This window comes from Sus scrofa, chromosome 16 (assembly GCF_000003025.6).
Source record: "Sus scrofa isolate TJ Tabasco breed Duroc chromosome 16, Sscrofa11.1, whole genome shotgun sequence".
In the NCBI taxonomy this organism is placed as follows: Eukaryota; Metazoa; Chordata; class Mammalia; order Artiodactyla; family Suidae; genus Sus; species Sus scrofa.
This window is the reverse complement of record NC_010458.4, coordinates 4965123-4989539: the sequence shown is the minus strand read 5'-3', so window position 1 is coordinate 4989539 and position 24417 is coordinate 4965123. Positions and strand designations below refer to the sequence as shown.

General features: G+C 41.1%; 1 protein-coding gene and 1 long non-coding RNA gene across 5 annotated transcripts in view; one reads left to right on the top strand and one right to left on the bottom strand.

The window, feature by feature from the left end:
- Positions 1–24417, bottom strand: part of FBXL7 (F-box and leucine rich repeat protein 7) — a 409742-nt gene that overhangs the window by 204654 nt on the left and 180671 nt on the right. The gene's annotated exons all lie outside the window — the stretch shown is intronic.
- Positions 1985–17157, top strand: LOC102165834. 4 transcript variants are annotated; one of them, XR_002339570.1, is made up of 4 exons: positions 1985–4259; positions 5443–5538; positions 15470–15578; positions 16829–17157. It is a non-coding gene; the product is annotated as an uncharacterized LOC102165834 (long non-coding RNA). The 4 variants fall into 4 exon arrangements; XR_002339568.1 differs by lacking the exon at positions 16829–17157 and having other exon boundaries at positions 1986–4259; positions 15470–16066; XR_002339569.1 differs by lacking the exon at positions 15470–15578 and having other exon boundaries at positions 1987–4259.

The following is a 24417-nucleotide window of genomic DNA, read 5'->3' as shown; positions in this document are numbered from 1 at the left end:
GTTGTAAGTCAATTATACTTCGGTTTTTTAAAATATGTTCACATGGAGTTCCTGTCATGGCTCAGTGGCTAACAAACCCAACTAGCATCCATGAGGACATGGGTTCGATCCCTGACCTCGCTCAGCGGGTTAAGGATCCAGCATTGCCCTGAGCTGTGGTGCAGGTTGCAGATGTGGCTCGGATTCTGCGTTGCTATGGCTGTGGTGTAGGCTGGAGACTACAGCTCCACTTGGATGGACTCCTGGCCTGGGAATCTCCATACGCCACAGATGCAGCCCTAAAAGACAAAAAAAAAAAAAAAAAACACAGATTGGAATGGTAATTTGAGAGAAAAGTTAAGATCTAGACCCTCTTTATCAAGGCCCAAGAAAGGAAGGGATATGCAGATAAATGAGCCAACAGAGACACAGGACTGAGAGTGAAACCAGCTAAAAAGTGAGTGGTGGCACAAGGAATCATGGAATGATGCTTCTCAAAACCTTCAGATATATTTACAGAACAAATTTCATCAGTAACTATTAACTTAAAATGTACAGAATGCTGTACTACAATAGATATTCATGGTTCTGAGAGGGAGTTCAAATGCCAAGGGGAATCCTGATCATCTAGCATCTTATTTTCACAATGAAAATAATGTTTCTAACTTGCGACATTGTTTGAAAACTTTGGGAAAATGTCTCATGAAAACAAATCCTACTGTCTAAACCACATGCAAATTGCAACCTGATCTACAAATGCTCTAAAACCAATAATCCTCCCCCTTTCCTTTCTTCTTCCTTTTCTTTTTTGTAGGAACACAGCCTCACTTTTTCAGATGTTGCACATGCAGTAATATTGGGAAGGAAGACACACCTTCAAAGATTTGTAGAACTGGAGTTCCCATGGTGGCTCAGTGGTTATCGAACCTGACTAGCATCCATGAGGACAGGGGTTCAATCACTGACGTCGCTCAGTGGGTTTAAGGATCCAGCATTGCCATGAGCTGTGGTGTAGGTTGCAGACGCAGCTCCGATCTGGCGTTGCTGTGGCTGTGGCACTGGCCAGTGGCTACCTCTCCTATTTGACCCCTAGCCTGGGAACCTCCACAGGCCTTGGGTGCAGCCCTAAAAAGACAAAAACAAAACAAAAAAATGCGTAGAACTTAGAATACTGCTATTAATTTAACAAATATCACAGGGGCACTACTTTTTGTGGACCACTGTTCTGTAGCAGATAGTGAAGATCCAAAGGTCACAAAGCAGTTAAGGAAGGGACCAGGTTGGGAGTCTGAGAGAAGGATGGGCTGGAGTAGAAAGGCAGGAGAGGACAGGACAAACTAGCACTAGTGCAGGTGAGAGAGAGAGAGAGCAAAGAAGTGAGTCCAGGTCAGAAAGAGTAAGTGTGTGTGGATGAGGGTCCTAGGACAAGGAAAGAAAGAATAGAACCAAGGGAAGAATAAAAGATGGGGTAGAATAATGGGGGATGAGAAAAGCATTTTCATGAGTTCACTGTTCCACGTAGGTGTCCTTCATGCTGAAGGCTTTTATTTAATACACCCAGCGAGTCCTCCACCCAGTGCTGTGCCCTCCACACAGTGGGGATCCCAAGTGTATCATCAGCTCAGACCTCTCCTCTGAGATCCACATTCACACACTGAGTTCTCTTCCCTGACCTGACGCCTCTGAGTTCACCTGGCAGAGATCCCAAACTTAAATCTGTCCACTACAGAATCCCCGTTTCCCCACCCAGACCTGTCTCCTTGCACTGGAACTTCCCACCTCGGTCAAGAGCACCACGGTCCCCCATTACTTCAATCAGGAGTCCAGAACCCCTCCTTTTCTACTTCCCCCTCAACCCTCCTCTAATTTTTTCCTCAACAGCAAATTCTTTAATTTGACCTCAAATCTTTCCACATCTCATGCTCTTCACCACCATTCCTTTGATGAACTATTAATTATTAAATGCCTACTCCATTCTCGGGCGCCAGCATCCATTCTCCACTTGGGAGCAAGGGTGAATGTCTTAAAATGTTATTGTATCATGCACATCAGTTTACCATGGGCTTCTGTTCAAAATTCTTCAGTATCTGCTTCTTTCTTTATCCATACGGAGAAGAGCTCTCTTGGTGTCTGAATTCCACACTGCCTCAGGGCCTTTGCACATACTTTCTTCTGCCTGGAATGCTCTTCACAGAGCTGATTCCTTCTCATCCTTAAAGTTCAGCTTAAAGATTCTGTTCTCATAGTTTACCCTTTCTCGAATACCTATTCTTTGTTATTCTCTATCACGATATCCCATTTTTCCTTTCAAAAATTCACGTTTTATTTATTACTTTTTTTTTTTACTGTTTCCCTATTAGATTATGAGTTCAATTTGGGTAAGACCTATATGTATTTTATTCACGGTTGACTCCCCAGCACCTGATAAACTGCCTGGAACAGAGAGGCACTCAAAGATTTATAAAATGCATAAAGAAACAAAAAGAATCAAACAATGTCAAAGTCTTTGGGCGGTAATGCATGTTATATATCATTTTCTGACTCTGAATATTTAGAACAATTATTTATGTTACTATTTGCACAATTAAAATATAACTGTTCTGTGAAAATTTCCCACTGTGGTCCCTAATTAGTACTGCTCTTTAATCTTTTGCCGATCTGCCTCCTAAACCAGACTGTAAGCTCTTCAACGGCAGGGACCACTACCTTAAGTCCATTCATTCACTCAACAAATGAGAGGCAGGCACCTCAGGGCTATAGACAGAGAGCTGTATAACACAGACATGGTTCTTACCCTTTTGTGAACTTGGCTTGCCCTCACAGTCATTAATTTAATCTACTTAGCAACTGTCCTTGCCAAACACTCTTGAGGACAAAAGAAACATAACAATTAACAAACAGGAATTCCTGCCCTCCTGAGTTCACGTTCTTGTGTACAGGGGCTTAAATGTGTATGTTACAGTTTTCAGCCTCTAAATTTGGCATCGCCAACATATATCTAAGAATTTGATGTCAAAACTTGTTAGGTTAGAAGAAGTTAGATAATTATATGTTTATGAAATTCAGTGCAATTCTCCTTCAAACATAGAGAATGGCGAGAATGCAAAAACAGAGAATGGGATAGCCCTATAGCCTGATTATCATGATTTTTTTAACCCACTTAAACCAATTCAAAATTGGCCAAGTAATTTTTTTGACCTAATCCACCCTACCAATCTGAATGAACTGTCTATGCCTAGAAATCTGCTTTATGCCTAAGATAAATACTGGGATTCAAAAGACGGAAAAAAGAGTGCCTGGGGTTGAGAAACTAGGTAAGAAAAAGAGAGGGACTCAACCCAAGCCTGCCCTTCAAAAGCTCTGGTAACGGACACCACATTTCAGACATGTGATTTCATTCACAAAGTATTTTAAGTGGTTTAATATGCTGCACTGTCAGATGACAAAGAGCATTCTGGATTTAAAAAATAAATAAAAACATGCAGCCTAGTCTCCAGCAGAACTGAACTCCAACTAAGGGATGAAACAGAAGAAATGCTGTATGTCTTGACTTGGACACAACTGATGAGAGATGGAAAACTGTCTGAGGATTTCAATCTAATTCCTGGATTTGATATCACCACATGGAATTCTTCATCATGTAATCTGCTCTTTTCTGTAATTGTCTTTCAGAATCCCTATGACGTGAAGGTTCTACCTAATAATCTCAGAAGAAAACTTTTTTACCTCAAAGAATTGCCTTTCATTCAAAGGTCAAAATGAATATGTTATAGTTTTATAGTTTCTGTAACTAACACACCAACAAAGGAAGGAAGGAAGGGGGAAAAGAAGAAGGAAAGAAGTGGGGGAGGAAGGGAGGAGGGGAGGGAGAGAGGGAGGAAGGGAGATAGAGTTCCATTGCTGTTTTGAGCTTGGAGTCTTTGAATGTCAAAGTTAGAGAAGCCATCATGCTCCTTCTTCATTTTATAAATAAGAGAACTGAAATCCTGAGAGACTGAAGGATTTCCCTAAGTCAAGTTCATGAGCAGCACAAGCAAGATTTAGATGAACTTTCTTCCAGAAAGAGCTATTGTCTTTCTCCAGCTTGCTCCTCTGTGCTAGCCCTTCTTAAAGCACTCCCAACACATTCTGCCAATCTCCCTGAACCAGCAGGAACAGCAGAAGGAACAGGAATCCAGGCTACTAAAGGACAGAGAACACAAAAGAGTCAAGTTTCACTGTGATGCCAGCCTACTGTCCAGGGCTGATGCTCAGAAATCAAGACCTGCCACTGCCTAAAGGTAACTTGTTTATCTATGCTGCACAATATAAGCTGGTCATATCCTTGTGTGCTGGGGGAAAATATATTTGTATTTGTTATTGTATGTCTTCAGTTTATTACCGGTATATACACTTTTTGAGCTATAGTAAGGTCACTGTTACTTAGGAGATTGAATTGGATAGTAAATTACATAATATAAAAATATTATTTATTAAAAATAAAATTCCGTATATTAGATTCCAGATATGTGATATCATATGGTATTTGTCTTTCTCTTTCTGACTTACTTCACTCAGTATGAGAGTCTCTAGTTCCATCCATGCTGCTACAAATGGCATTCTTTTGTTCTTTTTTTATGGCTGAGTAGTATCCTATTGTGTATATATGCCGTACCTTCCTAATCCAATCATTTATCAATGGACATTTGGGTTGTTTCCATGTCCTGGCTATTGTGAATAGTGCTGCAATGAACATGCAAGTACATGTGTCTTTTTTAAGGAAAGTTTTGTCTGGATATATGAGATCCTGCTGTGTAGCACTGGGAACTATGTCTAGTCACTTATGATGGAGCATGATAATGTGAGAAAAAAAGAATGTATACATGTATGTGTAACTGGGTCATCATGCTGTACAGTAGGAAAAAATTGTATTGGGGAAATAACAATAAAAAATTTAATAAAGTAAAGTAAAATAAAATACAATAAGCTACTTTTGAATCAAATGGGTCTTATCCTTCAAAATAAGCACTTACTTTTATGATCTAGCTTCTAGTCTCAGCACCCTATCAAAATTTTTCTAACCTTATGAAGTCCGCAAGATAAATCATCTGCTGAAGAAGCATTATTACTGCTATCAAACTTAGAATTTATTTTAGGAAGACTGTGCCTAAAATTGAGAATTTAACACACGTGGCTGTGAAAAGTGAAATTACCTATCAGCCTAAAAACCATAACTATTCATTTAGACAATTCAATACTTTGTTAAATTAACTTAGCTTATTTTCATTCCAAGCAATTTCATGTGTATAGAAAAAGTGAAGAAACAACTATGAGCAGGGTTAGGGTTAGGGTTAGGGTTAGGCTCTATGAGCAGAAAAAGAACATCACAAAAGGTAAATGATGCAAATTTTGTCAATATCATTTGATGCTTCAAATGCAAAGTTCATTCCAAAAATAATTTTGTTTTTTTCATCCAATTCATAGAATCAAAGTACACTTTTGGAAATTCATCCTGATAAAGGTGAAACATCTGACCCTGGGAACAACCACTGAATATTTCAACTGGAAAAGTCAACACTGGTATGGGAGGGGTGGGGGGGTGGAATGGGTGTAGAAAATTAAGAGGTAGAAACTTCCTATTATAAAATAAGTAAGTCTCGGAGATGTAATTTCAGCATAGGGAATATGGTCAATAATATTGTAATAACTTTGTATGGTGGCAGATGGTTATCAGACTTACTGTGGTGATCGTAATGTACATAAATGTCAAACCATTACGAAGTACTCCTGAAACAAATATAATATTGTATGTCAATTGCATGTCAACACAAATTTTTAATAAAAAATAGTCTATAAAAAAAATATTGTAGGGAGTTCCCATCGTGGCGCAGTGGTTAACGAATCTGACTAGGAACCATGAGGTTGCGGGTTCGGTCCCTGCCCTTGCTCAGTGGGTTAACGATCCGGCGTTGCCGTGAGCTGTGGTGTAGGTTGCAGACGCAGCTCAGATCCCGCGTTGCTGTGGCTCTGGCGTAGGCCGGTGGCTACAGCTCCGATTCGACCCCTAGCCTGGGAACCTCCATATGCTGCGGGAGTGGCCCAAGAAATAGCAAAAAAAAAAAAAAAAAAAAATTATTGTAAATAAAATGTGAAAACGGTCAGGCTGAAATAGTTACATATTTAAATACCAAACATTAGAATTAAGAATAGATTCTATACAGCAGCATTGGCCCCAAACTCAGTAGGTACCCAAGCAACTGTCAAGAGTATTTTCGCAATTATAAGTATTTTGACCTTCAGAGAAGAGTCAAATGGAAATGTCAATAATTTCCAATTTGTTAACCATAAAATGCAACCTTGAAGATGACTGCAGGCAATTTTATGAAAAATTCAAGAAGAAAAAGAAGAAGACCCTACTGAAAAAATATATAAAATAATATATATTGTAAAATACCAGTGACTTAGTATTAGAGCAAGTATATGTAGAGAGAAGCAGAAAGGAGACCCCTGGAGACTCAGAGAGAGCCAGATGCAGAGTGGCTACCTGATGTCCAGCTCTCAAGACCAGACACCCTCTGCATTTTGTTTTGGGGAGGCTCCCTCATGTTTTCCATGAACTCATTTTATCTAAGCTCATCTGGGTGGACCTGGTCTTTGCAAACCAAAACCTCATTTTATTTCTCAAGTGCACCTGCCTCCATGCTCCATAGCACAGCCCTCCATTGTCTAATGCAGCACTTCCACATGCTGTGATTCTTCATCCCATTAACTATCTTCCTCCCAAGCCAAGAGCTTTTAAGGCCAAAACCATATTCCAGTCACTGTCAGAATAATGTCTGATAGAAAAGTTCAGTAAATGCACAGCAAATGAATAAATATTATAAAGGCCAAGAGTACCTTAATTGGCATTGTCCATTTCACAAGGAGTGTCTTACAACCGAAAGAATTCTAATTGTCTTCCTTATGCAGTAGTTTTTGCATTTTTCTCTTGTATTACATCATTTAGCACATTCCAACACTGGATTCCGCCCCCCACATCTATCTCCTCAATTAAACTGAGAGTTTCTCTCAGCTTATTTAATTCAAGTTACTGCATGCAAACAGTAAATACTTGAAAAATATTTTTACATTAATGAATTAATTAGTACACAAATGAAAGAACTGAGACGCAGCAATGAAGATGAGGTGCAGCCAAAAGGAAGCCATTACAAGAAAGTGAGGAAACCTAACGAATTGATGATGAACAGCTAGCAAATTCTGAGACTGAACTATAATATATATGCTACTCTTTGCCTAGGCTACTGTTTTTGGAGCAAGGAACGAATATTTGGAGTATCGTTTAGCATGGATTTTCCTGCTTCTCTCTGATGACTACTGACTCAGAGCCACAGAGAACAGCAGCTCTCTGAAGAGATACACAACTCTTCTCTAAGAATCTAGAAATCAGTGGAGACTAGTTGAACCAAAAAGATATTATGAATAAAAATAATATTTCTCACAGAAAACAAATTTATGGTTACCAAAGGGACAGTGTGGAAGGGATACATTGGGAGTATGGGATTAACAGTGTACACTGCCAAATATAAAACAGATAAACAAAAAATTACTGTATAGCACAGGGAACCATATTCAATATCTTGTAATAAACTATAATGGAAAACATTTTAAAGAATATATACATATACAGATATATAACTGAATCTCTTTGCTGTGCACCTGAAACTAACAAAATATTGCAAATCAATTATACTTCAATAAAAAAGTTATTTGGAAATAATTTTTCTCTAATTTTATCTTCAACCTTACCCTGAGGAACGTTCACAGACATCATCTACATCCAATTATATTCTTCCTAAATCTAGATCTATACACACCATATACAAACTTCTTAAAATATTTGGCTGATTCATACTAGAAATGCTTTCTATGAGATAATAATTCAGGTAAAATACTTTATTAGCATACTTATGCAAGAAATCATCAAAAATCTGTCCCTCACTTTATATGCAGCGTTACCAGAGAAGTGAGTAAATATACTGGATGAAATTTTGCAAACTAAATGCAGATCAGTAATAATGACACCATTAGTGGAAAAAAAAAAAAAAGTCCATTTGGACCACAAATACAAGTGAAAAAAAAAAAAACTCAATGGAAACTATGAACTGAGTAGAAATGATTCACATATCAACCCCATTTTCTTTTTCAAAATGTGTTATTTGAAACAGCCAACTTAATAAAAACTGTAAATTCCGCTCAACATGCAATTCGGTGATCCTAAGACACACCTTGTTAATACTCAGATTGGTGTGACTCCACTTGCCAAAGGGGGAACTAAATACAAAACCATAGTTTGCAAGACAAACATACATCCAATGCGTTATACAAGCAACCACTGGCAGACTCCACTTATTATCATTCTTAAAGACATGCAATTCGAATTATCTTAGTCTCCAAAATCAGAAAATTGGTTCCATGAAGAAGCCTGCAATTACTTGGAAATGGTTGGGGATTAACAATGTATGTATTATTGAGTGTGTCTGCCGCAAAGAGCGCTTTTAGCTTCAGCCCATCTATATTTTATCCGTATTCTATCTTGAAAGGACGATTTTTAAACATGCCATTTTGATCAAACGCATGGCCTCTTGAAATCCTGAGAGGCTTGGTGAGCTCATATTTGCAGTTCAGTTCCACTCCAAGAAGAGCTTTTGCCACTTTTAATGAAAAGAAAACAGTCACCATGGGATTGAATGACCCAATTTTCCTCATCACTTTGATAATTAAAATAGTGGAAAAATAAAAACATCAAAACTGTCCTTAATTTTATAAAAGGCTGTTTTAAGAGGAGCTTTAATTTTCTCTAAAAGCATGAGACGATCAGTTAAACAAGGATAATCTGTCAACAGAGCTTACTTGCCCCTGTTAAAATAGAGGAACACATGGTAGCAGTGCATTGTGAAGATATTACACGTAGCTACACGAGCTTATTACATCAGTTTTATGTAGTTGTAACTTATCATTTACCCAGCAAATTCAGTAAAACCTCAATTAAGTGGATGCTTCTGGTTGAGTCCTTCCAAGTGGGTATTTCCTGTCGAGTGGTAATTAATATAGATTCTAAGGCACAATCTCATACTTCCTAAGTCAGACTCTGGAGGTCGGGTTAAAGAAACCTGTAATTTAAGCTTGTTTTTCAAGAGACCTTTAGAGAATCATGCTGGACCAGTTACAGACTCTGATTTCAGAACCCCTGACCTATTCTAGCCACATCCCCTTCCTCCCTCTGTTGTGGGTTAAGTTGTCTCTTTCAAAAAGATGTGTTGAAGTCCTAACTTCCAGTACCTCAAAATGAGACCTGTATTTGGCAACAGGATTTTTGCAGAAGCAATGAGTTTAGTAAAGATGAGGTCATTTACTGGAGCAGAAAGAGTCCTTAATCTAATATGACTAGTGTCCTTTAGCAAGAGGAAAGAGACACACAGGGACAATGTCACGGGTGACAGAAGCAGAGAATGGGGTGATTGCAGTTACACGCCAAAGAACACCAGCAACTGATGGCCACTACCAGAAGCCAGTAAGTGACAAGGAATCATTCTGTGCAGTCTCAGAGGGGTAACAGCCCTGCTGACATCTTAATTATGTACCTCTAGTCTCCAGCATTGGGACACAATAAGTTTCCTTAGTTTTAATCCACCTAGTTTGCAGTACTTTGTTTCTGCAGCCCCAGGAAACTAATATACCTCACAATTATACAATAGGAAAAAAATTCAGGGAGTAAATGGTAGAAGTTGACCTTCAACCTGGGTTGTCTACCTTCTGGGAGTGCATCCTTCCCAAATCTTACACAGACCCGGTTGTTTATTTTCTCCCACGTGGACTACTATGGTTACCTTTCCACCCAGTGGTGATCAAGCTGTGTTTTGAGGGCTCCTACCTCAGATCTAGGTTGGAACTGCTTAATGGAAAAAAAAAAAAAAAAAAAAAAAAAACATGTTCTTGAGTTCCTCTATGACCTAGTACCTCCGAGCCTCCTTCAGGGAGGCTGCAAGAATCTGCACAGTTAAAGAATACACATAATTTGAAATGCACAAGGGACATTCTCCAGAACCACATGCTGGGCCACAAAGCAAGTCTCAGTAAATTTAAGAAAACTGAAATCATATCAAGCATCGAGAAAGTCACAGTTTTCTGATTAACTTAGAGTTAATTGAGCATTATTTAGAAATTCTTCGATTTTTAACTTTTGTTGTGGAAAATGGTTGTACATTTTCAGTCCAAATTCTTTTTTAAGAAACTGAACTCAACAAGGTGAATTGTGAGTATAGCAAATATATTTGAGCTTTATGGATCTTAGAGAGAGAAGAGAGAGTGAAAAAGAGAATCCCTTTTTTTCTTTTTTTTTTTTTTAAATTAAAGTACAAGGAGTTCCCGCCGTGGCTCAGTGGTGAATGAATCCGACTAGGAACCATGAGGTTGCGGGCATCATTCAGTGGGTTAAGGATCTTGCACTGCCGTGAGCTGTGGTGTAGGTCACAGACACGGCTCAGATCCCAGGTTGTTGTGGCTCTGGCGTAGGCTGGCGGCTACAGCTCTGATTGGACCCCTAATCTGGGAACCTCCATATGCTGTGGGAGTGGCCCTAGAAAAGGCAAAAAGACAAAAAGACAAAAAAAAAATTACAGTTGATTTACAATGTTGTGCCAATTTCTGCTGTACAGCAAAGTGACCCACTCATACATACATGCATATATATATATTCCCTTTCTTATATTATCTCCATCATGGTCTATCCCAAGGAGAATCTCTCTCTCTCTCTCTTTTTTTTTAAGGCCGCAACTGAGCATATTGGGTCGAATCAGAGCTGCAGCTGAGGCCTACACCATATGCATAGCAACACTGGATGCAAGCTCCATCTGCAAACTACACCACAGCTTGTGGCAACAAGGGATCCCTAACCCACTGAGCAAGACCAGGGATTGCACCCGCAGCCTCACCGAGGCTATGTTGGTTCTTAACCTGCTGAGCACCAAAAGAAACTCTGAGAACCTTTTTTGAATTAGAGACAACTTAATACTGTCCACTAGAATTTTTATCATCACTATTTCAAATAAAATCAGGGATAAAATAGTCTTCTATATTTACAAGAAAATACAGCACACCATCTTTATTTTGCTCCTTTCACTGCTGACTAGCACAGATAAAAAGAGATTTTCGTGAGAATTACCATTCTAGCTCTGAAGCTCTTAACCTTTCTAAGCATCTTGACTCCTTGGATAAACTGATAAAATTTCAACATTCTCCCCAAAATGCACATACGCATATGCAAAATTTGTATGTAACTTGGAAATCAAAGTTCAAAATACAATTTAGATATATTTAGGATATGACTCCTGGTTTGGAATGTAAACTGACTACCACGTTCGAGGAGTTGTCATGCACTCATAAAAATCTTTGATAATCATTTTAAAAATAACCATCAGGGGGTTCCTGGCCTAGCTCCATGGTTAAAGAACCCGAATAGCATCCAAGAGGATGCAGGTTCGATCCCTGGCCTTGTTCAGTAGGTTAAAGATCCAGCATTGCTGTGAGCTGTGGTGTAGGTCGCAGACACAGCTCGGATCATGCATTGCTGCGGCTCTGCTGTAGGCCAGTGGTTACAGCTCTGATTGGACCCCTAGCCTGGGAACCTCCATATGCCATGGGTGTGGCCCTAAAAAGACAAAAACAAAACAAAACAAACAGAAACAATTAAAAAAACCATAAGTTATTTCCAAGAGTTTATAGAGGATCTGTTTTTTAGTGATTTTTACTAAAAGACTCCCTTTCTGTTGCCTTTTGCTTGGCTTCTCCTTATACTTCTTGTGTCTCAACTTCTGGAAGACACATTAAAAATCAGGAAGAAATATTTTGCTTTCGCACTGTAACTTTCCATGTTATTATAAGGGTTCTGAGTCATCACCAAATTTCCCTCTAAAATATAAGTGAGGAGGTAGGTCTCAAGAGAAGAATGTTATTTTACCCTAATAACAAGTTTAAAGTAATTGGTTAATCTTAGAAAATAGCATTTCTTTAATAATTCTTTGCTCTAGGATGCTGGTTAGTTTTGCTAAACTCCAAAACAGCATTGGCTTTAATGTAGAAAGTTGATTTGTTTGCCCACTTTTAAACACACTATGGGGAAAAGAAAAAGAATTTGACAATTTTGCTTTTCAGGCAAGTTTTTAAGACATACATGAGACAGGCAAATGAGTTCCTTTGATCGCTTAATTAAGCTTTGTGTGTACTGATGGTTTGCCAGCTCTTAAGAAAAATGTCCTTGTCACCTCCAGCATTCTGTCTCCACTTCTCCCACTCCCAATTTATATCTCCTTACCTCAAACCTACAGTGTAGAAATAGACTGTTAGAAGATTCCTCTGCCCATTCAACTTCTTATTATCTCTAGATATGCTACATATTATTGTCATATTAATCTCACAGCACTTTTTCAATCTTATCATTTATTGGCTCAAAAACTTATACTTGCTCTCCAATTGCCTTCAAAATCAAATATAACTCCTTGGCCAGACATTTAAGACCCTTTAAAATGTGTCACCAAAATGTATTATCCTCTTACTTTTCCTAGATGAGTTTCTCTCTTCCACTCACACTCTATTCTTGAATTTAAATTATGCTTTTAGACTTTCTACACCTTGCCATTTGATCGTCCCTTGTTGCTGGCATGATTTCTCTGTCAATCTTCCACAAACCAGAGAGGATCTATTCCTGATGGCCCAATAGAAATACTCACTCTTCTAGAAATCACTCAGGCCCCAAAGAAGTCTGGATTTCACACTTCTATGGACCTTGCTAACATGGTGCCTGCAGCTCACAGATCTTCCCATAATCTGCCTGATGTTGAATTACCAGCACGTCCTTTATTTTATCCTATTTCGCTTTTTTAGGGTTGCACCCGTGGCATATGGAAATTCCCAGGCTAGGGGTTCAATCAGAACTGCAGCTGCCGGCCTATACCACAGCCACAGTGTCTGTGATCTACACCACAGCTCATGGAAATGCCAGACCCTTAACCCACTGAGCGAGGTCAGGGATCAAACCCACATCCTCATAGATACTAGTCAGGTTCACTACGACTGAGCCACAATAGGAACTCCCAGTGATAGTTTCTTTAATGCCCTGCTTTTTTGTAAAAGCCTAGTCATTCACTCTCTGACTCAACACATATTTCTTGACAACCTGTTACACACTAGACAATCAGGATATAAAACTTAAGCAAAGCTTTACATGTAAGGGCAGAACTACTACAATAAAGGCACACAGGTGCCATGGGAAAGGGGAAGGTGGGGCATTGAGCCAGGAAAGATGTGAGAAAAGTTTTCTGAAGATGGGACCACCTACCTGAAACTGGAATTCATCTCATGAATAACTGGGAGAGGATGAGATTCCAGGAAGAAGGAATGGTTTTCACAGGTTCTCAAAACCCACCTTAGGATTAATGTGGCTCTCACACTGATAGAAATCAGCATGAAGGAGTTCCCATTGTGGAGCAGCAGAAATGAACCTGACTAGGAACCATGAGGTTGCAGGTTTGATCCCTGGCCTCGCTCAGTGCATTAAGGATCCAGTGATGCTGCGAGCTGTGGTGTAGATTGCAGATACGGCTCAGATCTGGCATTGCTGTGGCTGGGGTATAGGCTGGCAGCTACAGCTCCGATTAGACCCCTAGCCTGGGAACCTCCATATGCCGCCAGGTGCAGCCCCCCCACAAAAAAAAAAAAAGAAAGAAAAAAAAGCATGAAGCCATTTTGAAAAGGATAAGTCTGCTCTCGTTATAAAGCCATGTTAAAAAGGTAGAGTGAGCATTCATTTAAGAGAAGGCTGCCTTTAAAGCAGTATCCCAATGAAGCTGGAGGCAGCTGTATGGGATGACTATAATATCAGATTCAGTTTTTACTATGCATGGCACACACAGGATTAAGTCTTAATCAGTGATTTAGCTGGAGGTTTAATTTACAGGACAAGGAGTAATTGAAAACAAAACCAGATCACATCACAGTTTTATTTATTTTAAATTCTAGAATGTGTTTGCAAACCCTTCTAACTTAATCCCTTTCCTCCCTTTCAAGCTCAATGTATCACACAATGGAGAGAAAATTGACATTCAGAAAGACAACTACAACTTTAAAGCATGACAACAATCGTTTCATGTTTAAAAAATATTAAATTATGTATTCCGGGGCAATTAAATGTACTAGTGCTTTGGGGAATGATGAAAGAACCTGAAATTACAGTTAACCGCACCATGCCATATGTATTCTAATAAAGCAGCGTTTTACTCCCAGACAGTAAGTGTTTGGGGCCAAATATACCCAGGAGGACAAGGATACACAGTAGAGGCACAAAGCACAAGTGGTAGCAAAAAGACCCAAACAGAACCTCGTGTTTGGCCTGAGGACACAGTAGGAGTCCCTCTTTTGCAAAGAAACTAATCTGTCAAAGGTCTCTGCCCAGCGCTTGCATCCAGCTTAAACAAAGAATGGAAGCTGCCCAGGTAGGTATTTTGCAGGACAGCGAGAGGAACTGCAGCTGGAGCTCGGATGCTCCAACCCTGGGCCAGTCATTAGAACCATGGCTTCTTTGGAACAGAAGTTGGGAGCCTGATTTCCGGATTCAGACAGGTTGGGCTGATCCCAACTCCAGCTTTTTATGGGTTGTGTAATAATCTCTCTGGATATGATTTCCCCATCTGTAAAGTGGAGAGAAGAAAGCCTACTTCAGAGTGTTTGCTGGGCGATACGGAGATCAACCACACGAAGTCCTTTGCTTGGAGACTGACACAGAGTGAGAAATCGACAGACCACAGCTGCTGGGATCTAAGAAATCACACCAGTGCTTGAGCCAGATGTGCCAGTATTTTAACTAAATATTCATATTCAGTCAATGGAGCCTCTTCAGACTAAACTTAGGAGGGCCTTTTGTTCTCAACAGGACCATCATTTGGAAGTGATTCGGCCCCTGGCCAAAGACCTTCGCAGCAGTGTAGGGCTGTGTTGCAGACTTGAGGCAAAAGGAGCAGAGACAGGCTACAAAGAGCACTGCAGCTCAGAGACTTGTAGATTTAAACACGCTCCCCTCCTGAGGCCCTGAATGCTCCCACTGACTTCTATTTCCTCCCAGCCTGGGTGTCCAGGGAGGGTCGATAATGGGGAGTTGTTCTTTGCAAGGACTTCTATTCATGCTTTAGGACTCTGCGCCCCTCTCGGCACAAGAGACGCAGACAGAGGAGCGCAGATTGAAGTCATTTGTAAAGTTCAAGGTCACCTTTGCTTTTTCTTTTCTTTGAATCTGAAAGTTAAAAGCTATTAATTATATCACAAGCCTAAAAAAGAATTCTCCTAATCCTAGTCTTTATTAAGTTGAGTTACACGCGAAGGCGGCAATTTCGGTTTTTGTTTATTTTTGAGCAGGTCTGTTGCCTATGCTTAAATTCTCTTGTTAAATCTCTCTGTTTTATAGCTAATCACAGTTTTATAGCAGGCATGAAGCTCTCTACAAGGCCCTTGCTGAGCTGTTCCTGTAAATCAAAACCTTACTCGGCTGTTCTTGTAGCTGGCAGTGGAACAGGGTTAGTTTTACCATTTATGGTTGCAAAGTCCATCCAGATTTTTTTTTTTTTTTTTTTTTTTTAGTTCTCCTTAGCTTTTTGTTTTTTCTCCACTCAACGCCCTCCCCCTCCTGCTGCCTTAAAAATGTATATTCCAGGCTTAGCTAAAACATGTCTGCATAGATTATTTCATTCCTTACCACGGTACATTAATAGAGGTGTCAAAATGACAGAGGATGCTTGGCTTCCACCCCTGTGTCCCAGACCCATTCCTCAAGGGTAAGCTGCAGCTATTTGGGAAAAGATGATATGATCTTTTGGGCTCCTGGAAGCTGACCCCCAAAGTCTATTTGAAGTCTTAAAACACTTTCCAGTGAAATATAAAGTGGACAGGGCACTTAAACACATCCTGTCTTGTCAGGCTACTCAACATCAGCATTGTCATTGCCTTCATGCCTGTGTCCAGGTGGGGACAGAGGGACCCCAGTCATTTAACCCCAGATGGGCTTCACTAGGAGACTCCAAGCATTAGAGCATTGTCTGTGTGCACACCAGTGTCCAAAATTATCCCACTATTTTGCTAGTTATGGTGAGGTTAAGATGAAAGAAAGGTGTAAATATTTATGAAAAGTAAAAAGAAAGATGCATATAGGCAAGGGGGATCCAGTTCTAAAGAGCAAGTTAAAAGAAAGCCAGGGGGAGTTCCCGTAGTGGCGCAGTGGTTAACGAATCCGACTAGGAACCATGAGGTCGCGGGTTCGGTCCCTGCCCTTACTCAGTGGGTTAACGATCCGGCGTTGCTGTGAGCTGTGGTGTAGGTTGCAGACGCGGCTCGGATCCCGCGTTGCTGTGGCTCTGGCGTAGGCTGGTGGCTACAGCTCCGATTCAACCCCTAGCCTGGGAGCCTCCATATGCCGCGGGAGTGGCCCAAGAAATAGCAACATCAACAACAACAAAAAAGACAAAAAGACAAAAAAAAAAGAAAGCCAGGGCATAAGGGACAATGGATCCCACCCAAAGGTCCCCAAAAAAAAGGCCCTTCCCAGGCACCAGGGAGAGCCTGTACCTGTGGGAATAAGAGAAGGCATCAATGACCAGATGGCTTTGGGCTATCCGCAAATCCCATACCTGGTGGCATCCACTGTTATCCATTCCAGGTGGCTCTGCTCACAGGAGTCAAGGATTTGTGTTCTGTTCCCAGGAGTTGACCAAAGTAAGACCCCATGAGAAGGGAGTCTCAGCTCTGACACTGCAATTTCTTCTTCTTTCAGGGACCCAGGAAGCTCTGCCCAAGTTAGATGCTGGATGAGATCGCGGCCTCATAACCATGAGGGAGACCTCGTCACTGCCCTGGTCCTGATGGAGCTCCATGAGCCTTTTATGAGCTCTAGCCTCCAACTGGTTCATAGGATCAAGCAGAAGGGGATATACAGACTCAGGAAGGAAGGATGGTAGGTGACAGAATGGAAGGAAACGCCGGAGGAAGCAGCGGATCCCAGACTGGAGCTGGGCACTCACATAGTCAGTTCTCGGCTCTCCCTTTCTCATTCTTCACTTCTTAATCTGCTTCCAGCCTCCCTCACTCTTCCTGTTGACAGGAAAAGTGATGCTGGCACCACCAGCTCAGCAACTCCAGTAGAAAGAAATAACTTCTTCAGCCCAGTGTGTGTACAGCAAGCACTAGAAGACCACCACAGACCAAGGCTGGACCCCCAGAACATCTTTCTTTGTACCAGATGGGGCCTCGTGGTCACAACTGGATCAGGTTCCAAATCCATGGCTAGGGGTAAAAGTATCTGTCTTCAGAAGAAAAAGGATTGGAGAGCTAATTGGCTGCCCCTGTTAATGCCAAGGCCAGAAGGAGACCAGGCTCATCGGTACCTGGATTTTAACCCAAGAGAGGCCCTGGGAGGCAAGGAAATAGATTAAGTAAATGTCTCTTTTGTCGTTCTTTCTTTTTCCTCTCTCTCTCTTTTCTCTTTTCTTTTTTTCTTATGGCCTGCACCTACAGCATATGGAAGTTCCCAGGCTAGGATTTAAATTGGAACTGCAGCTGTACGCCTACACCATAGCCACAGTAATGCCAGATCTGAGCTGCATCTGTGATCTACACCACAGCTCATGGCAACACTCGGTCCTTAACCCACAGAGCAAGGCCAGGGATGGAACCCACATCCTCATGGATACTAGCTGGGTTCCTTTCCACTGGGCCACAACAGGAACTCCCAAGTGGATGGCTCTTAAAAACCAGCAGAAGGGGATAAAGAGTGGAATGAGGTCCTTTGTAGGTGTTAGTATTGAAGTGGGGAAAGGCCCATTCCTTCCAGCCTTGCCATGTACATCTTGTTCAAAATAAGAAGTAATGCTTCCTCTTATTGGGTACCAGTCACTGTTCCAAGTGCTTTAAATGTATTAATTCAGTTCCTTCTCACCTCTGCAGAAGAGGCACTCTTACTATCCCCACTTTACAGATGAGGAAACAGATGTAGACTGAGAGTCTGCAGGCTCTCCCACTTGTGAAAGAGAAGAAAACCTAGATTCCAATTCAGGCAGCCTAATCCAAGGGCCCATGCTCTCACACTCTCTGGCACTGGCCCTCGCTCCACGTGGTCAGCACCTACTATGCCCACAGCCATGTAGACATGCCCAGAACACAGGCCTCCATCATCTCACATTAGCCTTATGTGATCACAGCTGTTTGTCAGAAACCTAGACCGCCCATCTTTCTTTATTATTTTTTTTATTTCCCCAATACATTATTTTTTTTCCTACTGTACAGCATAGTGACCCAGTTACACATACATGTACACATTCTATTTTTGCACATTATCATGCTCCATCATAAGTGACTAGACATAGTTCCCAGTGCTACACAGCAGGATCTCATTGCTAATCTATTCCAAAGGCAATAGTCTGCATCTATTAACCCCAAGCTCCCAATCCATCACACTCCCTCCCCCTCTCCCTTGGCAACCACAAATCTATTCTCCAAGTCCATGATTTTCTTTTTTGTGGGAAGGTTCATTTGTGCCATATATTAGATTCCAGATATAAGTGATATCATATGGCATTTGTCTTTCTCTTTCTGACTTACCTCACTCAGGATGAGAGTCTGTAGTTCCACCCATGTTGCTGCAAATGGCATTATTTTGTTCTTTTTTATGGCTGGGTAGTATTCCATTGTGTATATATACCACATCTTCCTAATCCAACCATCTGTCCTTGAACATTTGGGTTGTTTCCATGTCTTGGCTATTGTGACTAGTGCTGCAATGAACATGCGGGTGCATGTTAGACCACCCATCTTTCATTGGTCTTTCATTATCGTCCAAAGTCAATGATGTGGGAAGTACCCCCAGATTTGCTTCCTCCTTGAGTGACACTGACTCCCAGTCTTCCCTCTTCTCAGTCTGTTTCATCCCAGATGAGGATGGAGTGTTAAGGCATTTGTTAAGTTTTCCCGGATCATTCTAAAGGAGAATGAGGTCAAGCAAATGCCTGTCAGAGACCTTTAAACTCAGAAGCAAATCATAACAGAGTCACCCCTGCCTGACGGTGCCTGGAACTTAAACATACTCAAAGAAGAAAGGTGGACAAAAGGAAACCACCGTGAGAAGCAAACTTCCACCACTGAAGCACAATACGAAGCATCTGGAACTTCCGGAGATGAAACAACCTTCTAAAGAACAAGAAAATCTGCCAGAGGAAACTGAACTCTGTTGGCTGTGAACAGCAGGAACAGGAAGGCAGAAGGGGCAAAACACCAGCGGGCTAGCACTTTACAGGGAAGCTTTCAAGAAGTACCTAGAGCAAGCACATTTGGAGTTCTAGGGCTAATGGTGAGAATATAGAGGCTGGTCAGCCTTCACTGTTGGTCACTTTATATAAAACATCAAGTGGGTTTATGATTGTCCCCAAAGAAGGAAGTTATACCACTCAGTGATGCTTCTCGGTGTCATATCATTTGATGTCAGACAAGCTCTTGGTACACCTGCTGTGTCACACCCTGGAAAAAGGTGGAGGGGAAACCTGCCCCCAAAGGTTGCTGTGATTCCCTGTGGCTCCAGACAGACACTGGCAGAGGCCAGTTGCCCCTCAACATCGGCCTAGGGACCTAGTGCAGGACAAGGTGACACGACTGGCTAGGAAAGCTGGGTGAGGAAAATGAGAAGGGCATGTGTCCCCCGGTAACGACCCATTTTTGAAAATTAAAAGCCATTTTCTTTTTTCTTTCTTTCTTTCTTCATTCTTTTTATGGCAACACTCGCAGCATATGGAAGTTCCAGGGTTCAGGGTCAAATCGGAGCTGCAGCCACAGCAATGCCAGATCCAAGTGGCATCTTTGACCTACAGTGCAGTTTGTGACAATGCTGGATCCTTAAACCCAATGAGCAAGGCCAGGGATGGAACCTGTATGCCCATGTCAGGTCCTTAACCCACCGAGGCACAATGGGGAACTCCTAAAATCAAATATTTTAAATAAAGAAGAAGCACTCTTTTCTTTAAGTTTCAATCAAGACCCTCTGCTAACACTCCATGCACAGAAAACCCCCTCATTTTTCTCCAAACCTGTACCTCTTCCTATAGTTATAACAGCACTCAGAGCCTCTGCAGCCTGCATGTTAGAAGAACCCAGGGTCTCCTCAAGACTGCCTTCCTTCCCATGGTGTTAACCAGTGATCTGGAAGAACAAAGTATATTTATTCTAATCTCTGACCAGAGGGACAGTTTCCTAGCTAAGTATCATTATTTATTTTATTTGAATTGGGTTTTGATTACACCTGCAAAGCTGATTATTTAAAGTAATGACATAGTTTGAAAGTTGGAAAGCAAACACTTCTTTACTAAAGTGAAGAAATGCCTCATCACTTAGCTCATCTGTTTAAAAAATATATTTTAAAAAAAAGAGTTCCCTTCATGATGAAGACAGTGAAAAAGGCAGAATACTGGTTTCCACCAGTGGTTCTCAATCAGAGACAATTTTGCACATCACGCTCAGGACTGGGGGGTACTCAGCAATCTCTGGAGACGTTTCTAGTTGTGACAACTTGAGGTGTGCAACTGGCAGCTAGAGGGCAGAGACCAGGGACACTGCAAAATGGTCTTTGATGCACAGAACAGCCCCATAACAACAAATTACGGACACCGAAATGTCAGCAGTGCCTCGGTTAAGAGACCCCAGTTTAGACAGCCTGGATTCTATCTATTATTAGCTGACTAGTTTCCTAAGCCAGTCACTTAAATTCTGCAAAACTGTAAAAGCTCGCTGTACCTATGACTAATGTACTTTTACAACCACTACTGCTACTACTAGAGCAATCCATTGAGTACTTACTATGTGTTAGGCATTGTTAAGTGTTTTTATTTCAGTAAATCGGTACAACTACCTTATAAGGCAGTTATATATTCTTTTTCCCTCTTACAGAGGAGGAACTGAGACACAAAGGGGGTGAAGATCTTGCCCAAGGCAAGAGCTGGCAGAGGAACACAGGACCTGGAAGATAGTGTGCACATTATCAGAAGACCTGTCACTGTCATTGACTTAGATGCTGAATGAAATACTTAGTGGAGAGTGGACAAGGGCAGCCCCAAAGCTCTGCATCAAGACATGTTGATCAAGGAGTCAGAACCACCCACTATGCTCTTCCCATCAACTGGAAAGTACTGCTTTATGAGTTTTTCTAAATAGTAATAATAATAGTAATAATTGAAAAATATCAACCTGAAAAATATCAACCTAACCCTAACCCTAACCCTAACCCTAAGCCATGGTCATAATATTTAAGAGAACAGAGAAAGGGGTAAGAGCAAAGAAAGAGAAAATTGCCCAATAGCAGTGTGACACACAAGCTAGTCCAGCTGTGGCAACAGCACTGGTCACGTGGCTGTTGGAGTTCCCTCCAAAAGCCAGGCACAGGTCAGTGATGGATGTGACCTTCTCTACGTATGAAGCCTTGCTTTTCTGGGGAGATTTGGAAGCTTTAGCTTCAGGGACCCTACAATGTTCCCCAAGTTCACTGTGCATGTTTCCTCAAGTGGGACATTTATGGGTAGGAGCTGGGTCATCTACACGGAGAGCCCTCAGGTGCAGACTGGGAAGACTTTACGGGTGCCAAGAATGTGGCCTTGCTTTTGGCTGATGAGGAAGCAATGGTAAAGCCTCAGACTGGCAGCAAACTGTGGATGGAGTAGGTGCACTGCCTGAATAACTGGACCTACACAGTTCAAATGACTGCTGCCCAATACAAGCACTGTTTTGACCCTTACTCAGCAAGCCTCAGTCTTCCGATTTGTAAACTAGGACAGCGCTGCCTCCCCCTTATGCTGTTGAAGAATAATCATGGTACTTTTATCATAGTACCAGAGACAGGATGGGCACCAAATCAGTGATTGCCATTGCCAACAGAGCCCAAGAGTGTTATAACAAATCTATGGTCATGTCCTCTCTGCCATCCTAAAATGAAATTCACTGCTATTAACCTTGATACATAATTTCAAAAGAAATAATATAATGTCCTAACTGTATATCCTAGGAGAAAAATTTAAAACCTAAATGATAATTTCACTTCTGGAAAACTCCATTTATATTCACTCTGTGCAGAAAAAATACTTCATGTTTACATAGACATGGGAGTTAAGTCCTAGACCTGAATAATTACTAACAATATTTTTAACCTACCTGGATATCCAATAAGCCCACAAATGTTTCTTCATTGCATTTGTTGTTCAAGACTCTTCTGTGCATTGCGGGTCACCAGCATCCCTAACCTTCTCCTGTGAATGCCAGTATCTCTGTTCCAACCGTTATGAGAACCAGATGCTTGCTCACAAGTTTGACCCAAACATTGCTTTCAGCGTGGTGCCACATCAGCTAAGAAACAGCACACTAGACCAATAGTATAACTATAACAGCAAATACAAAGGGTCCCGGGACCTGCTGTACAGCACAGGGAACTCTACCCAATATTCTATAGTAACCTACATGGGAAAAGAATCTGAAAAAAAAAGTGGATATGTGTCGACGTATAACTGAGTCACTTTGTTGAACAGCAGAAATCCTCGCAACATTGTAAATCAACTATAATTCAATAAAACTTTTAAAAAACAGTAAAGGGTCCTACAGTTCTAGGAAATGATTATCCATTCCTCTTCTCACACTGCATTAAAGACCTGTAGAATTGGTGCTAATTAGTAAACCCAAGATCATGCAGTCCTCTCTGATGGAGAGTAGAGGAATGAGAAGAACAGGGGATAGCTTTAAGTGGGGTCCACGCACTGGCTGCACACATCTGGGGCTTCTGGTCTCTGAATGTCTTTTTCTGCTGCCACAGTGAGTTTGAATTCACTAGGGCTAATGCCAGGATAGCAAGAGTTAAGCTCAGAAGTCTGAAAAGGAAAAAGTGGTAGTTCTATTTAGGGCTTCTGATTTCTAATCAGCCATGTGGATTTATTTCTAATGATTTTTCAAATGTAGGATTTCCTGTAAAGGGGTTTTGTTATTATTATAGCCAACTTTTCTAATCCAGAGTGGCCTTGGACTGTGATTCCCTCTAAATATTTCACTTATTATGCTTTTAAGGGGGGCAGGGGAGAATTTTATTATGGAAGCAGACAGTGGTATTCTAATTCATTCACAAACATGTAAAATCCACAACCTGCCAGGCCTTGAGTTCAGATATGAGGACAGGCTCATCTGGAACAGCACATTTGTCCTAAACCCACGTGACTGGTTCTAGAATTTCTCTGGCCCAGATAGAGATTATCTTCACTTAATTACAACTAGCCTCAGCTTGGAGTGTGACAATCATGACACCAGATCTGAAACCCCAGTGGGTGGTCATCATGCTTCTTGGCTCAACAGTCCAATCCACTAAAAGTTAAGTGGGTCACAATTTCCAAACCTTTTTCCTTCCAAAAATTTACATTTTCAAGCATCACTGCACTTTCAAGCTATTAAAACTCCAGTAACTTTAAAGATATAGGTTCCAAAAAAAAGTCCATTTCAGCTTCTAAATATACTGAAAATGATATAAATTGAGGTTTCTCTAATTCTGTGTGTTTAAGTCTTGAATAAAATAAAGCAATTAAAGTAATATCCCTAGAGGTCAGTATACTTTGTTCATTGCTACACAGGGAATAGCTGGGAGAGGAAAAAAAAAAAAAACAATGGAGTTAAGTAGGAACAAGGACCCTACGTAAATAATACGGCTCCCAAACAAGATGGGGTTGGTTTGGACAGAGGGACCACAAAGGGATTGTTTGGTCTGATATTGAGTCTATTGACTGGACTGCTGGAAGAGGACGTAAATACTGTCAGAGTTGTGTAGATGCATTGGTTCTGTCCAATGTGGACCTTCTTAAACCTGAATTGAGTGTTTCACGGATAACAACAAAAAGATAAACTTAGTTCTTTATGATCGTGAAGGACCTCAATGAAGAATTGATCTCACCTGCATATCATGGGCAGGAAAGCAAGTCCCCTGTGAAGCTGCTCACATAATAAGGTACCTGGAGGGAACAGGGGACCCAGTGATAAGCCATTCAGATAGCTCAACGGATGCATTTGGAACTCATGTCCAATACCGGTTCTGGTATACGGAGGCCATGCCCCCCTCATCAGGGTGTTCCTGGAAAATCATAACATCTGGTCACTGTTCACTGACAAAACACCAACAGGGCCATTATTAAACACCCCCTTTTCCCCCAGGTACTGTTTTTACCTATTTCCAAATCTGCTCTGCTTTCAGCTACCAACCTACCAGGTTGGTGACTTCAGATTTGAGATTAGGTTATGTATGATGAGACTTTCCAAGGTTTAATGCAGAAGATGCCACAATAATAGCTACATTTAGCAAGTGTT